The sequence below is a fragment of the Thermobia domestica genome, chromosome 4 (genome assembly GCF_964235325.1).
Source record: "Thermobia domestica chromosome 4, izTheDome1.hap1.1, whole genome shotgun sequence".
Lineage (NCBI taxonomy): Eukaryota > Metazoa > Arthropoda > Insecta > Zygentoma > Lepismatidae > Thermobia > Thermobia domestica.
In genome coordinates, this window is record NC_137457.1 from 4724896 (window position 1) to 4742426 (window position 17531).

Here is a 17531-nt window from a genome sequence, read left to right on the forward strand (position 1 = left end):
AAGTTAAATGGAGCGAAATGTTTTGGACACTACGACTAGTGCGTGATTTGTGATTTGAACGCTCAAAATTATTAATATTTTATTGATTAATGTGAGGTAGAGACTCATATAAGTTCTAATACATCTAAAAGTTTTTTTTTCTCTTTTCTTTCCTCTTTGTCCAATTTTTTTTAAAGTGAAATAAGTGCCTTTTTTGCGTATGTCGCAAATCATAATTTTGCTTTAGCATGCCTAAGATATGATACATGTAATTATATTTTTTTTCTTTTCGTTCCATTTCTCAATATGATTGAATATACAAAAAGTTACTAAAATATAACACTATGTACTCTATTAATATATAACCAAGAACTTGTGCTTTAAATATTTTCTTCATAATTACTTGTTTTGTCTTTTCTTTTCACTATGAATGTAATAAACTATTTGTACCCTTGTAGCTAGTTGATTTTCCTTTAAACATATATACACTGTCCTGAGTGAGTGAGCGTGTGAATGCATGATAGATTTAATTTAGGTAATTTTAGTGATATCATTTGTTGTATTAACATCTATAATATATGTGTCATGTTTTAATATATGTGTTAAGGTAAATAACCAGGTCATGAAGGACCGCTACTAATGGTTTAAATCGGCTCTAAGAGTGAAACGGAGATAACAGGATAAGCCTAAATACGACATCTTTCTTCCAGGAAGTTGAGACTCTTATTGATACGATACATAAATTTATATTGAGTTTATAAGTTTGATTTTTTTCTTTCTTGGCTAATTCATATGTGTGGTCGATCCTAGAGAACAGAGTTCAGATGCTGGATGGTTATCAATCACCGGTTGGAATAACAGTACAAAGAATGATTTCACCTTTCTCGTTTCCAGGTCTAGGTCTGGGCAATCCCACGGTCGTGGTGCCTGGAGCTAGGTCTGGGTGGTATGAGGGAACATGTGTCTATTCCGAAGCATTCCAAAATTGAGTAATCGTTAATAACATTTAGAATGATTCATCTTTCAAGGACTTTCTCGATTTTTTTACTATATTTCCGGAATTATCCAGTAATCTGTTTCTTATTAAAATACCCTATTTCTTTTCTTTCTTCTTTTTCTACCTCCTTCTTTTACCCTTCAACTTTCTTCTCTTTCTTTTCTATTTCTAAATGAAAGAAAACGGAGTCATGATTGAGAGTAGTCGCTATTGGCACGGTCAATAAGTTGTTTAGATGAGTTTTCTTCGGGAGTCCGATATGGAATAATCAACAATAACAAGAAAGTTTATTGGAATTTACTTTATTGGAAAATAATCCGGATTTCAATCAGTAGGTGATGTTTCGTAATCGTCCTCGTTAAAGAGAATTAATTTTAGCGACTCCTCTACATCCACTTCTTCTTCGTTCACTACATTTTCTTTTCTTCGTTTACGTTATCTTTCAAATTGGCTAACCGTGACGGGACCTGTTGCCCTTGAAACGGCGGTTTCTATGGCAACGGACAACGTTTTCTTTCAACGTCTCTCGGCGATCATACTATTTGAGGAAAGGGAAGGATGGAAGCGGCCTGGGATCTATAATTTAGGTACCACCCCGGCATTTGCCTGGTGTGAATGAGGAAAACCCAGGAAAACCTCATTCAGGGTGGCAGGCCTGAAAAAGCTTTTTACACTTTCTCGACCGAGTGCCCCCCACCGGGAATCGAACCGGCGACCGCTCGCACCGGAAGAAATAATAAACCATAGACTAATACTTCTTTAACCATGGCGACACACCAGGCCATCCTTGTTGTATGGCTGAAGCGCCATTGTCCTTGTAAAACGAAATCTTTCAGTTTAACATCCCAGGAATATGGTCTTTACGCTCAGGAAAACGATGATTAAGGCAAATGAATGATCATGGAATAATTGGTCGAATGAGAATGTGGAAGGAAGAGTGAGTACCTGAGAAAACCCATTTACGCAATATTGTCCACCACAAAGTTAGTTGACCGGGAATCGAGCCAGGAATTCCACGTACCACAGGTTGACGCTCTACCACTGATCCACCGTGTCTCCTCCTATTAAAACTGAACGTAGAGAGTGAAGTGCATCGTTGCACCAATTACTGTTGCTGGCTACGATCGCCCCCACGCTGACCGCCAGTTGTTATCTGCAAGAGTTCATCACCGCAAAAGCAGCCCATAAATAAAACCAAGCCCAGACAAGTACCCAGATATCATAATTGAGCTGATCTACGACCACCTTATTCGTCGCTCCTGATAAATTTGAAGGGATATGGAATCCAATTGTCAAGTTCCGCATTGTTTTTATTACATTTACGTCAGGAAGTCAAACAGCAACTTTGGATAATCATCTTACGAGTTTTGAACAACTTCACGAAAAACAAAGAGTAATTAAGATAAGTGGTTGCTATCCTACAAGTCAAATTTCTTCTCTTCCCTCCCATCTTTTACCTTCCATCTAATGTAGTCTTTACTATCATCTGAAATTGAGTTGATTTTGAGTTTAACGTCCCGTTCAGCAGCGAGGCTATATGAGACGTGGACCTACTGATTAACGTGGACTCCGAACCACTTGAGCTCCCGCCGGGAATCGAACCCGGATTCATCTGAAATTGTTGATTATCATTTATGTATTGAAGTATAATCTCTCATGACCAAAACTGGCGGAAGCTCATGAGGTTTGGATTCCACGTTAATCAGTAGGTCCAGTCTCATATAGCCTCGCAGCTGAAAGGGACGTTAAACTCAAAATCAATTCAACTCTCATATTTAAATTGGTTTGAATTGTCAGTTCTCATCCTCATTTACATCGCTTTGTTTTGAATAATTTTATGTTTTTTTTTTTTTAGCTGGCTTCGGGGCCACGTCACTCCTTTAGTGGGAGGAGAGGCTAGGGGTTCAAGTCCCGTTTGACACCTCACGTAGGAGGTGAAATTAGACTTACCCAATTTTTTCGTTGAAATAGTTTGTTTAGCATCCTTCGGCCAATTTTGGGGAGATATGCGCGTTAAATAGTTCTCTTCTATAAAGGGCTGGATTCTTTTCTTCGAAATGAACGATGCGACATTTTTTTTTATTTATTAGTATGAATAAAGATTTATTATAAGTTAATCCTTGGGCGTAATCCTTTCATATTATTAACTTCCTCATTAAGGTTTTTTGGATCTACCTATTTGATTGCTGTTTTGGTGTATTGAAGTTTTGTTTGAATCTGGTGCATCTAAACCGGATCCGGTACATTGGAGAGAGATTTTGGGGGCTCGTTTTTATTTGATTTTTCTGTTTAATTCAATTATGCTATTCCTCCTGGGTGCCCACAGATGTTAATGAGCCGCTTTTAATCTGTGGACACAAGTTCGGTTCTCGGGGTGATTCCTTTAAATGAGGAATGGTGAATTAGTAATAGGAGGGACGAACAGTTGGAGGTGCCATAGGGCTATTCAAAGATCACAAGTTCGACGAAATTCTCCAAGGTAAGGAGAGAGCTGCGTGGGAAAGCTTGAAGAGTGTTTGTTCACAGTTCTTGGGAAGACACCGAGCAACAAATTACTAACAACTGGTAGCAAAGTTGTTATTGTGCTACGAAAATCTTGGTTGCAATATGTCTCTGAAACTCCACTTTCTTCATTCACATCTAGACTTCTTTCCCGAAGATTGTGGAACAGTAAGTGACGAACATGGTGAGCGTTTCCATCAAGATATTGCAGCCATGGAGAAGAGATATGAGGGAAAGTGGAGTTCTAACATATTGGCCGACTACTGTTGGACTATTGCAAGGGATGCTCCAGATGTAACTTACAAAAGGCAAGCCAAGCGAAGATACAATAAACATAATCCTGTACAAGGGATCACTTGAAACTTTTGTCTACATTGCAGTGTAGTTCTTGCTCAAAAAGGTATTTGTACATATTTTTCATGTTTTGATGTTAATACTGATTTTTATTACGGAATTGTTAATGTTTAACTTGACAACGGTTACTTTATTTTCTGTATCGCTGTGAAACTGGTATTTGCGCAATTTTGAAAAAGAAAGTACAAGGGTATAGAAAGCTGTAGGTTAGGTACTTCTTAACTCCCCAGCTTATCACATCACAGTGAAATAGATAAAAAAAAAAAAGTAGCAAAATGTAGGTTTTTACAAGGATTTTGCTTAAATGTTCTATAAATATTAATACATTTGTATATATACAGCTACTGTTGTTCAAGGGCGTTTTTTTCACAACCTGAGCTAAGAAAATTCTTCTATTGTCATTTCCTTTCATATTATGCTTAAATGAATGTAAAAATCGCAATTTCAAAGAATTTACATACTTTCGATCAAAATTTGTTGAACAGTGAAATAAGTAACATAAACCACTAAACGTACGTAAATAACTACACGGAAAGAACTGAATGATATGAATAACAATGCCTTCGAGAAGTTTCATTGAGATAGGAAACATTAAGTGTCCAAAGGATCAGTCTCTCTACCGTCATTCTCATGACAAAGGATAATACGCCGCCAGGTTCTGTACAACATTTTGCGGAGAATTGCACGAGTAACTTGAGTGAAAGCTTATTTCACAGCTTCTGTCAGATCGGCTGTGGTGTCGTAACGGTTTTGTTCAACGATGCCTTTTATGGACCCTCATATCGCGTTATCACAGATGGTCAGGTCTGGACTTCGTGATGGCCAAGCAAGTGGTGCGGGCAGATCCGGATACCGGAAGTATCAGCCATCGTTCACACAATCTGAAACAATCAAAATCTTACATTAGCATTTATAAAGGCGTTATGAGAAAACTTACATTAGCATTTATCAAGGGTGATGGGACTGCATGGCTGCCCTGTAAATATGCACAGTATGGTTAATGAAATATGAGATGTATATTTGATTTAATGGTTTCAGTATTGCATGTATCGTTTGTAAGTCAAGAATGAAAATATTATGTTTTTTTCCCTGCCTTTTAGAAGATTTGTGGTTTCCTTGAGGAGAGCGTACGCACCTTTAGCATGGGAGGCCCGGGTTCGATTCCCGGCAGGAGCTCATGTGATTCGGATTCCACGTTAATCAGTAGGTCCACATCTCACATAGCCTCGCTGCTGAACGGGACGTTAAACTCAAAATCAACTCAACTCCTTGAGGGAGACGATGAAAACGTTTTAATGCATTATTCTTAACATGGAAATTCTCCTCTAAAGTGAAATATTGGTAACTGTGCCTCGGGGACATTCTTTCAGATGTTTCACTTCAACCAGTAATGATTTGTAGTTTGTACGATTGACTTGTACATTGTCGCACAAAAAACTTACATATATGATGACATTTACTTTTGCCTTAGTTGCATATATTTAATGTGACATTGTATTGTCAATATTGCCAAACGAAGAAGCACAGGAAAGATTTTCTCGCCTATTCCTTCCTTAAAACATGTGTTATTAGAACCAAAGCATATTAGTCTAGTGAAATGCTAGAAACACAGATTCCTTCTATGTTTGTTACTTTCTTAGACCCTGAACATTCTTTTTAACTATCATTTTTTTACTCTATGACCTGCCCTTAAAGGCTTCTCTTCCCGTGACAGATGAAGCGTCATTTCATATCTTCATCCTTTGTGTATGTTATTTTGTTTTCAAGAGTACTGTCAAATGAAAAATACAACACGGAATCATATATATTTATTTGATCAGTGCCGTACGTATACAAGATGAGGAGATCGGTGTTTCAATATATGCCTTGTCCCCTGGGAGAATGCACAAGGTCCATTCAATAAATAAAAAAAATTAAAACTTCGACAAAGTTTGTGCTTCCTTGCTATATTCCGGTGGTGTTCTAGAACTATTATCAGATGGGCCTGGCACGCTTGCCTCGCAAACAAAATGACGGAAACCTTGCAGACTTGCAGCAACGTGGAGCAGCGGAGTGTGTGTTAGCTCAAGGGTTGAAATAAATCGAAAGTCACCGCCGAATGGAAGTGTAATATGGTACAACTTGTTTGAGTCGAACACAAGTGTATGAATGAGCAGATAATTTCAAACAAAGTGAAACAAGTGTTCAAGATTCACCACGCCCAGGACGCTCCATCTGTGCAGTTACGGAGAACAGCATTCCGAGAGTTGATGAGTTGATACGGGAAAACGGGCATATTACACTTATATTCAACTCAAACAACTCCCAACATATTGCACTGTTATCCGATGCTGAGTTTTGATTGGTTTCAACCCTCCAACTATCAGAAATCTAATGAACATCGCTGCCCCGCGTTGTACAAACCTGCAAGAGCTCCTCCATCTTGTTTCACTGTTTCCTTGCACCCCTTTCGTGAGACAATCATGCCAGGTCTTCTGTAATAGGTCTAAGACGACCAAAAAATAACAAAGAAGCACAAATTTTGTCAAAGTTTTTGTATATTTTTATACAACTTTTACGGTTACTTACTAAATGAAGCTTGTACTATAGAAAAATAAACATTTATTATAATATTAAGACGTGTCATGTTCTCTAAAAAATACTAAACTTTTGGAGGACAAATTTAGAATACTTTTATTGTCATATTGTCATTTCAAAATAATATTATGAGAGCAAATATGCACCATATTCTTCGGTGACATTTTTCCACCATCATGAAAATCAATTCATATATATATATATATATATATATATATATATATATATATATATATATGTGTGTGTGTGTGTGTGATTTTTGACAAGATTATTTACACAAGACAAATTATTCTGACAAGAGATTTTCACACACCTGTTTGAAATGAACTTAATGCCATTTAGAAAGTTCTCCAGAAACCCAAACTAATGACCATACCAGGTCCGAATTATGCGTGGACACATTAAAATCTCCCAGCCAAGTTCTCTCGTGTTCTGACGGATTTTTAAAAATGTACGCGGTTTAGCGTTTTTATCACGATATACCCTGTCTGTTGACCAGTAACGTCTGTTTATTTTGACTTGTTAGGTGCACTAGTCGGGTACAATACAAGTCTGAGTTACTTGTCAAGTACATGCTTATCGTTTGGTCCGGTTCCACCAGCTAGTGATGCACGGTGTCCTTCTAATCTCATCAAAAGCACAAGATAACCTTCCTGGGCGTGAATGTGGGCTTTGTCACAGATTGTCGAATCTCTCTCTCCCCACTTTGACCACGACCTTTCTCGTACATTGTTGTTGCAGGTAATCCACTTCTCATCATTTGCTATCAACCTTTTCTGAAATTACTCGATGACATTAAGTATTAGTAGAGATTCGATGACAGACATTCAATCGAGTAAATATTTCTGAGTCAGACTAAGTGGCATAAAAACGTCGAGCTTATATTTGTAGCCAACTTTCTCCTAATGGCTTAACATTGTTGAGTGATGGTTACGTTAGATCACTGACGTTCTCACGATTACATACATACCGGTCTTGTCTGATATTGGCCAGAGTATCATCCATATTTTCAGTGATTGGTCACCCACTTCGAGGATGATCTTGGACATCAAAATTTCCTAAACTAAAGATACTGAACCATCTTTTGATAAACTCTTCCCCATAATCAGCACAATTTTCTTTGCGGTCCTCCATAGCATTTTCACCTCTATCGAAACAAAATTGTAAAATGTAGCGCAGTTTTGTGGAATGTTTACTTCTCTTCACTGCACAATGCTTTAGGTATGATTATAGAAATTCCACCATTTTCTGCCCAGCTACTAATTTTAAAAGTCTGATGTCGAATGATATTAGGACTGAACCGCTGCGATTGATATAGCCTGAGATTTGGGACACTAATGCTATCTCGTGTGAAAAATGTTCAATAATTTTTAGACTACATGACATGTCTAAAAGTCATGATTATTACACAAGGATATGAGATTGTTTCAACCCCCCTTGATAAAATGCTGCGTACGTTACTGAATTTGATGTAATGAAACTCAAAATATAATGATCAATTTGTCATAATAACGTAGTTTTGCTTTTTTTTTAAATCAGGCAGTAGCATAATCCAATGAAATGAATAGAAACAATACATCAGATTGACTGATCTACTTTCAAAAATATTTTGAAGTTATTCTATTTGCGAACTAGTGAAATGTCAGAATGTTGGGCAGCAACCCTGTTTTATTTATTATAACATGGAAAACCAACTATTCTTTACAAGAGAAAAAAAGAACTCTTATCTTCTGATATTGGAAAAGAGGATCATCGAACACTTGAACGCAAAATCTTTTTATCATCATTTAGCAATAATATAACATAACAAGTAACATAATAGCATAAATCGAGGAAGAACAGTGGAATTGGTAGAGTTAATTCTTACTGAATTTGAATACCTTTTTAAATTATAGTGTAACAATACGGACACTTCTACTTCATATACATTTTCGAAAAAAAAAACAACTATTTTTTAATAACAATGGCGACATACGAACATTGTCACCGTTGCAAAAAATTGTACATTAAAGATTGCTGTGAAAGTCATGACTGTTCGTGGCAGGTTCCTCAACTTAGGGATAGTGCATCAAAATATGAACCAGCATTGTTGGAGAAGTGTGACCAAAGATTGCGTACTCAAGAACTTGTTAGGAACAAAGAAGAGACTAATCATCTAAAAAAGTGTGAAACAGACTTTGTTCAGTGCAAAAGATATCCTCTGAACGTTAATATTTACAAGATGCTCGACTATGAAAAAAAGAACTCCAAATTTGAAACAAAATGTAGTTATTGTGGAAAGAAAATGTCTCGTGAGGAATTACTTTCACACGTCAATAGTTGCGACTTTTCTTTAGTTCCTTGTGAGCAATGCGATGAAATGGTTCAGTACTTTTATTTGGCCAGCCACTTGGACAAATTGTGCGAGAAAAGATGGATTAAGTGCAAATACTGTTGCTGGAAGTTGAGAGCAGATACTCTTCTACGCCATCTTGAGAGTTGTGATTTCGTTCCGATTTATTGTGATAACAAGTGTGGAAAGGAAATACCGCGGAAAGCTCTTCAACATCACGTGTTACAAGAATGTCCTAAAAGATTGGTGGATTGTAAATATTGTCGCAAACAGATACACGCTAATGAATTAAATCAACATATATCGAACTGTCTAAAACTTCCGTTTGACTATAAGTGTTCTGGTGCAAGTGCTTCAAAAGTAATTGAAGACCAGAATCGACTGAAGAATTGTGGTAGTGTTATTTGCAAGTCTGAAGAGTTTCCTACAGCATTACGCGAATATGTGCGGAATGAAATTGCAGAACTAACTAAAGATGTGAAAGATCTTTCAACAAAAGTAGAAAATCAAGCTATGAAAATTGAAAATTTAGAAACTAAACTTCTTGTGAAACAAGCTAAAGCACAAGAGTTAGAAAGTAGGCTTGATTTGAAAGAAATTAAAATACAGAGTTTAGAGGGAAAACTTCATGAGAGAGAAATTGCAATAGAAAATTTGGAATCAAAATTAAAATTACTGAAAGAACAGGTACGGGAAACAAAATATTTAACAAATGGGAAGTTTCTTTGGAGAATTACAAACGTTTCTGAGAAGTTAAAGACTTATAAATTTAATGAACCAATTTTTAGTGATAATTTCTATGATTCTCCGTATGGGTATAAGTTAAAAATAGAGTTATATTTAAACGGATGTGAATGTGGTGACGCGAGATACGAGAACAAAGTAGGTGTTTTTATTGTGATTTGCCCAGGAGAATATGATTTTCTGTTGAAATGGCCTTTCAAGAAAAGTGTGAGGTTCAGGCTTATAAGCTTTCAGCATAAGAGTAAAGATGTGGTACAATTTATAGATGGCAATGAAGGTGAAGAATTTCAGAGACCAGTTAATGACAAAGATAATGAGGGTTATGGTGTTCCAAATTTCATCTCCAATACCAAGCTAATACGTGGAAATCATATTTCGGATAAAGATGAATTATTTTTGGAAGTATCAGTGATGCCACATAATTTTAATTTCAGTGATTCTCATCTAGTTAGTGTCCCACTGCCTCCGTGGCTAAGCTGTTAGCGTACGTGCCTTTGGCGTGCGAGACCCGCGTTCGATTCCCGGCGGGAGCTTATGTGGTTTGGATTCCACGTTAATCACTATGTCCCGTCTCATACAGTCTCGCTGCTGAAACGGACGTTAAATTCAAAAGCAACTCAACTCAGTGTTCCGCTGATTTTCCTGTAGTTAATTATTTTTCTTTGGCAAAAGCTTCATCTCTTGAGTATTTTTGTTTGTTTAGTAACTGAAGTGTACGTTTCAGTACCGAAGCTACACGAGACGTTGACCAACAGTTTAAGGTGGAATCGGGATCCACTGTAATTTGTTCAAATGTTAATGCTGGAGTTGCTACGTCTGGTTTTGAATCAGGCCGTCCGGCTTTGAAAGAGCAATATTGATGCCCTGCTTTGTAAGTAACCCTGAAGCATTTTTATCTTCCTTTAGTGACTTAAAAATAATTCCTATTAAAAACTGAGAATCTCAACATGGATGAAACATATGATTTTTTTTTTCATAAGAGAAATATTGTCATCTGAGAAGTTAAAGGTGTTCATATTAGGCGAATGAAAATATAGATTCGTTTATAAGGAATGTTATTTTCGTACAAATTTCAGAAACTAGGAAGTAATATTCTCTTACATTCTCTCCATACCTAACTACAATTCTGAATGTGAGAGAACATTTTTTAAAATTAATTTGCAGATACTAGAAGTAGACTAATATTGATACAGTGAAAGTAGAACTTTAAGTTTCTACAAATTATGGACAAAGTGATGGAGATGAAGACAGTACATCTGAAACATATTTGTGTGTTACAATGCATAGCAAATCTTTACGTTTCAAAACTCTACATGAAACAGCTTCAAGTGACAAGAAGTACCGCTAAATCTGTTATCGTTTCATGAAAAAATAATGTAGTCACAAAGTCACGTGCGTTTTCAATTAATGTGAAGAGAAATATGTTTTTTAAAGTCACAATAAAAATTTTAGTTATTTTAATATGGTCTCTGCAAGCGATTTGACAACATAACGTAAGTTACGATGCTTGATCTTACCCTGGTCTTATGCTTTCTACGTTTGACTACCGGCACAGAATAGCCCTTCGAATACCTCGATTCATACAATGTAGCCACACTTTTATCGTAACTGGAAAGTTTTTATTACCTTCTTGAGGAGGCAGAAAGAAATAGAGTGCAGCGACTCACTTTTGAGCTGATCACGCAGTTACATCGGCTCAACGAGCAAGTATGAGGATTTGCTCAGCTTTACACGAAAAGATTGACTCATATTGCTACGAGGGCGGGATTATTGCAGTAGATTCTCAGTGTTAAATTGTTCTACTTTTACGACCCTCATTTATAAATTATTATAAAGGGAAAAATAAAATATTTTCTCGATATTTATGAAACGTTTTTTTTTCAAATATTTAGAAAACGATTGAATATTCCGGAATTGCAGTTTAAATTGATTTATCTCTGAAAGTTTACTGTGAAAGCGTGTGTAACTGGTCCCCGGTTCCATAGTATTTTTGGTTCCAATTGTATACACGACTCCAAAAGTGCATTACCAACTGCAATTCTCCTTGTCCTGCAATAGTAGACAACCCAAAAAAACTCGGTCGTTGGTTTGGTTGAGAATTCGAAAGACGTTGCACCAAACCCCAATTTTGTTACAAATATATCAGTGTGGAGAACTGCAAATAACAGAATAAAATAATTTGTTAGGAATGACCGTTTTATGATAATGAGGGAAATGGATGACAAAAAAATTACAAAATTATCTTACTCAAGGAGTTTAAAGTAGTATGATATGGTTACTACGAGCACACTTTCTCCTTCCACCCCCTAACTAACAAAACATTATGAACCCGCCACTAACCATTACACTTTAACGCAGAAGGAACCAACTAATTATACAAAGTTACACGGTGCAAAGTATTCCCATAACTACAATGTTAAAGTGAGATTGAATATGCTTTTATGACATTTAAAATCATAAAAACTCTATAACATAAATAAATTTTCAAAGTAAAAAGCAGCAAAACCTGTGCACAGGTGGACCTGAGAGGACTTACGCCTTTCTCTTATTTGTTTGTTTGGTTTGCTTTTGGCTGCCTCTCAGGCTCCTTTTTCTGTTTGTTTCTCTTTCTGCTGCTGCTTCTGTTGTGCCTCCGTTTCTCTTTCTGCTGCTGCTTTTGTTGTGCCTCCGTTTTCTGTTCCCGACTAGCGCTAGTCTCCATTCACGTCAACTCAATCTGATTTGCTTGACTTATAGATGAGAGAGTGAAAATCCTTCTTCTGGCTTGGAGGCGACTCGAACCTGCGACGACCACGCCGATAACTACTCATAGCTGGCCAGACCATGAGCGAGCACGCTCGGCTAACACGTACTCAAGGAAATTAAAGGGAAAATCGGGCCTTATATATGAACAAATACTTCTACAAGCAACGCCATCTATTAGCAAAGTGATAAACTAAATGATATGTAACGCCATCTATTGAGTAGGTGAGTAATTGCTTGAATATGTTCACCTGCCCAGCAAATTTAAAACGAAAAATAAGAAAATTGTGGATATCTTGGTTCCTATAAGAGATAGAGGGTTGATATTTAATTTTTGCCAATTAGTGTTTGGCTGACCCATAAGTGTTGCCAACCTATAAAATTAAAAAATCACTAAGTCTAATTACAAATTTGGTCCTAAGTTTGCAACACTGCAAAAAAATAAAATTCATAAATTTGAAAAATAAAAAATACTAGCATAATCCACATAAAATTCTAAGACTTTTTTAAAGAATAACATTTTCCCGAAAACTCAAAAATAGACCCGTAAAAAATTCCCGAAAAATTGAATTGGCTATAACATCGTCAAATATTAACCGATTTTCAAAATTCAAACGTCAATCAATAGAGAAATAAACTTAATTTTTTAATGTATTGTAGGTTGCATAACTTTAAGGATATAATTTAAAAACTCAAATAAATCTCTTATTTATGTATGGATATTTAAAATTCGATTGACATTCAAAAGTACTGCTTTTCCTTATGCATTGTGTATGTTTAAAGATCTCAGTTTTATGGCTTTATAACCATAAAACACTTAGAACATACTTAAAATTACAAGTTCGGATACTGATAATGGAATCTTCTGCTAACCTCGTTCTCAATAGGAAACAATTACTTCTTAAACTCTGTCCACTGATCATAATTCAAGCTGAATAGACAGCCGTTAATATCAAAAACTACTTGAACTTCGGTTTGCACATTTTTCACAATTACATAGAAATTATTAGTAAGAATGAACTTCTTTTGGGGATCCATTTTAATCGCTCTATTTTTTACTTCTGACAACATATTTTTGTTCATTTTTGTTCATTTTTTTTTGATTTGGATACAGAACTCAACAGTTGGATAGTTATCTTTTAAACCAGTGTATTTGATTTTTATTCCATCTTTAACGATCTCATCTATCATTTTATCTGTTATGTGTTTTGTAAATCTAGGCGGAAGAAAGACCTTAAACTCTTCACATTCAACTAAAATGCTCTTTCCAAACTTAGTTTTAATCTTTTCCATTTTCACAATCTTATATTCTGTATTTAATTCTAATTCTCTTAATCCAATCACCTGTTTTTGTTCAAGACTTCCAAGCTTGTTTAAAAGTATAATATGACTCGCCATCGTATTTTTTATATAGAAAATCAATCAACACTCTTCAATTGTGATCGATGATAATGGAGCAATATGGTTCAAGGGTAAGGACGTTGCAAAAATTTTAGAGTATGAGAAGACGAGAGACGCAATCCAGAACAACGTCAAAGAAAAATATCAAAAACAATTCAAGGATCTAAGGGCCAGCATCACTGGCCCTTTATCAGTTAGTCATCCTCAAACCGTCTTCATCAGCGAGCCTGGTCTCTACTCATTCTTAAGCTCCAAAAAGCCATAGGAGACCATGTAAGAGAAAAATATCAAGGACAGTATTCTAGTTTAAAGGGTATCAAAAAGATACCCTTGCATCTTCAAACTGTTTTCATTGACGAACCCGGTCTCCACTCATTTCTTACTAAGATCAAAAAAGCCTAAAGCAGAACCGTTTCAAGATTGGGAGATCCCAGAAACAGGGAGTTTAATCTCGTTTATGGAAAACTTCCATAAACATTACAAACACACATTTAACTATCTAAAACTCTTCTACTACTTTCTCATTCTTGGGATCATATGTAAAGTTCTTTTGTCCAATTAAAATCGCATAACATATAGTATTAGCAGCCACAGCTTCTGCAAAGTCTACAACAATCTTTATGTTCTCTCATTTACCGATACCTTCTTCCTCTTACTACAATTAATCACATACATTGGTCTGTTATCTATAAACTCTTTAGGGTCATAGTACATTTCAGTGTTACCACATGTTATTCTCTTAAATGCAGTATAGTCTTCGTACATCTTAAAATAATCCTTGTTAGCGATATCTAAGTTTCTTGATTCTTTTGGAAATACCTCATTCCTTCCATTCTTAAGATAGATATTCTTCACCTTACAATGATCAAACTTACTTGCATCTGCTGTTTGTTTGCCACTTCTATCAGTTTGGAACATTACAACTACGAAATCAGGCATATCAAATTGTCTAGAATTAAATTGAGTAGTAACATCAAATTCCAAGAAAGAACCTGCAACATTCTTTTGAACACATTGATAAGTATGGAATGAAAACATGACTTTAGGCTCTTTAAGAATACTCAACTTTAACTTGTTTTCGTAATTAGATTCGTATTCAACAATAGGCATTCTTATCTCCATACTTTTTATTGTTATTTTTCCATCATGAGGAGCTACTCCTGATCCAGTCCATTTGTACAAAGCATCGTTATTGTTGTTAGCTTTTGTAAATGTTATTCTCAATCCACCTTTCCACATAACCTCTTTATAATCACTTAAAAAGCCTGGAATTAATCTTAATGGATACAAAACACTAAAGTTTTCTCAGACCAAGTTTATCATCTGTTTCAAATCCTGCTTGTTTTAGATATTCAACTTCTGGCTTGGAAATCTTTAATGTTCCGACAGCTGTAGATGTTATTTCAGGTAGTTCAATCTTATCTATAACAACACCATGCTTTCTAACCGCAATTTGAGAAAAGAAGAATGGGAAGAAGTTATCTACAAGTTTTATAGTATCATTTGCTCCAAATGTTCCTCCAACTGATGCACCAACAACTTCAAAAGTCATATGACAATCTGCTTTGTGTGGATGTATGAAGCCATCCCCTCACATCGAAATCAAACTCAATATCTTTGTTAGCTTCATTCAAATTATTAAATGTTCTTGTGTTAGCTTTAAAACTCTGTAACTCGTAACTCTCAACACTATCCATTTATTATAAAGAAAATCTTGAAACAACGCTTTTATGGGACATACCCATAAAAGAATCATACACTTATAACACCCATCCTAACTTAACCTTAGCATTAATAGCAGTACCAACCCCAAAAGCAGCTAATCGTTCACCAATTGGCGCATCACTACTAAATGCTCTTTTCCACGCTTTAGTTTCTAGTTCCTTATCTGCAATATGTCTTAACTCTGTATCTTTGTTGTCTCTGTAGTATATGTCGTGCTCTTTACAAGCCTCATCTAATGGGTTAATACCTTCATCACCTCTTTCTAACCTTTCTTGAAGCTTCGTAAAAGGCCCGCAAAATCTGAAGCCTGGTATATGTAACTCTGGTATCCCTTTCATGTTTAAAATCTTATTCATTAGTCCTTTCCCAAGCTTCTCATCATTCCAGAATCGTGGTGGTAATGTATTCAATATCTTTATCAAATAACCTATACCTTTTGGATCATTAGGAATAAATTGTGAAAGCTTGTTATTAATCATACTCACTATACCTACTTTCTCATTATAAAAGTTATCATTTCCAGCCTTTTCTTCTCCATCTATAACAATTAGCCTATCTATAAGCTTTCTCACGTCATCCATCCATACATATTTTTTAGGTATCTCGGTATATTGTTTAATTCCTTCCCCAGACTTTGGTGTTTTCTTTCTTGGTGGTGTTGGAGGTAAAGATGGTTTAATATAATTTTCCCAAATAGGCTTGATAATATTAATGTACTTAGAACCTCTACTAGATGCTACTTTTTTATCTCGATTATATTTTTGGAAGGCAGCATCTGATTCTATTATTATGTCCTTGTACTGTTCAAAATCGTCATCGTCATAATCTTCAATGGTTGTATTTGTATTTATCGTTAACAATTCCCATAGGCCTACTGTTCCTTTATAAGTTTTACCATTAATTATCAAATCATCACCATTCACTTTAACTTCAGAATATCCTACCTTATTTATTATTTTCCCATCTTCTTCTACAGTTCTTATTCCAAACACACTATCATTTCTTTTACTATAATATTTCGTTGCAATCTTACCAAATGATTGTGCTGTTGTTAAAGGTTCTACTCCTTCCACTTTGTATTTAATTTGTTTTCTCATTTGCTTTATTTCTCCGGTTATAGGCGTATCGCTACTACTTGGAGAACTATCATAAGTTATCTTTTTAGGTGTTTCTAGTAGACTAGGATCAATTGAAGCCGACTTATGTGCAACTGGAACAAGTTCAGTTATTAGATTTTTATTTTGTTTTGCTACCTCTTTGATCTCACTTCCCAAGTTTTGAATAGCATCAATTACAGGTTGCTTTTGTGTTTTAAATTTATCGTATATACCTGCTCTTTCTTTCTTCCAAGATTTGAAGCCCTTTATGAAGAACTCCTTTAACTTGATATTCTTATCAATTTCTTTCTCATCCATTTATTGTATAGAAAACGAACAAACGTCAATAAACGTCAATAAACGTTAAAAAACGTCAATAAACGTAAAACGTTAAAACGTAAAACGTGAAAAAACATCAAACGTTTAAGAAGTGTTTTATCTTGTTCCTATACTTACCATTGTTTACCTTCCTTGTCATATCAATTACTATAAAACCATAATCTTCTTGCCAACATTTTGAACATACCTCTTTAAATTTATCATAAGACATATCTCCTCCAACAAGCTCATTATACACATGTTTAAGATTAGTGTCATCTTGTCTGAATATGCATAGGAAGTTAACGTTATCTCTTATAAGCTGTTTAGGTACTTTCGAATATATTTTTGCAAGATAGAAACAATCTAAATGTCTATGCATACCTCTTGTAAAGTAATTTCTAATAGTATCTTGATTCTCTAAAATGTAATCATCAAACACAACGACAGAATATTTTTCACATTCATCAATAGGTACAATAGAATCATTACCGCTTAAGAACGTTGCTATATGCTTATTAAACTTTAGTTCTGCCTTCTCAAATCGATCTTTTAACTGCTCATACTTTGGCTGATTCATGCTTTTAGAATATATGTAGAAGTAATTATTGTTTAACCAACCTGGCTGTAATAGAAAATTAAATAGCAAAAACGTCTTACCACACCCAGATGAACCCACGATAAGGCATCGAATATCATCAGGTATAAGCTCTCCATTTCTTTTCTTAGCTGTTGTCTCTTTTATCATCTCTTTTACATCCCA

The 17531-nt window shown here is 35.4% G+C and overlaps 1 long non-coding RNA gene across 1 annotated transcript in view; it reads right to left on the bottom strand.

Moving 5' to 3' along the window:
• Positions 1-4061: 4061 nt before the first annotated feature.
• LOC145683241 (uncharacterized) overlaps positions 4062-17531 on the bottom strand; it is a 148848-nt gene continuing 135378 nt past the window's right edge. The window contains exon 3 of the long non-coding RNA XR_014130978.1: positions 4062-4713. This is a non-coding gene — a long non-coding RNA (uncharacterized LOC145683241). The remainder of the gene's footprint in view (positions 4714-17531) is intronic.